Genomic DNA, 539 nt, shown 5'->3' on the forward strand with positions numbered 1-539 from the left:
GGAAGGCAATGGGGGAGGCAATGTAAATGGGGGATGTGGTGTAAATCCGGAGTAGTCCATTGGCAGGCAACGGGGAGGAAGGCAGTGTAAATCCGGAGTAGCCCATGGAAGGCAATGGGGGAGGTAATGTAAATCTAGAGTTGCCCATGGCAACCAATAGGGGATGTGGTGTAAATCTGGAGTAGCCCATTGGCAGGCAATGGGGAAGGAGGCAGTGTAAATCCGGAGTAGCCCATGGGAGGCAATGGGGGATGTGGTGTAAATCGGAGTAGCCCATGGCAGGCAATGTGAATGGGGAGGCGGTGTAAATCCGGAGTAGCCCATGGCAGGCAATGTGAATGGGGGAGGCGGTGTAAATCCAGAGTAGCCCATGGCAGGCAATGTGAATGGGGAGGCGGTGTAAATCCGGAGTAGCCCATGGCAGGCAATGTGAATGGGGAGGTGGTGTAAATCCGGAGTAGCCCATGGCAGGCAATGTGAATGGGGGAGGCGGTGTAAATCCGGAGTAGCCCATGGAAGGCAATGGGGGAGGCAATGTA

The sequence above is a fragment of the Terrapene carolina genome, unplaced genomic scaffold (assembly GCF_002925995.2).
Source record: "Terrapene carolina triunguis isolate 2854851 unplaced genomic scaffold, T_m_triunguis-2.0 Scaffold227, whole genome shotgun sequence".
In the NCBI taxonomy this organism is placed as follows: Eukaryota; Metazoa; Chordata; order Testudines; family Emydidae; genus Terrapene; species Terrapene triunguis.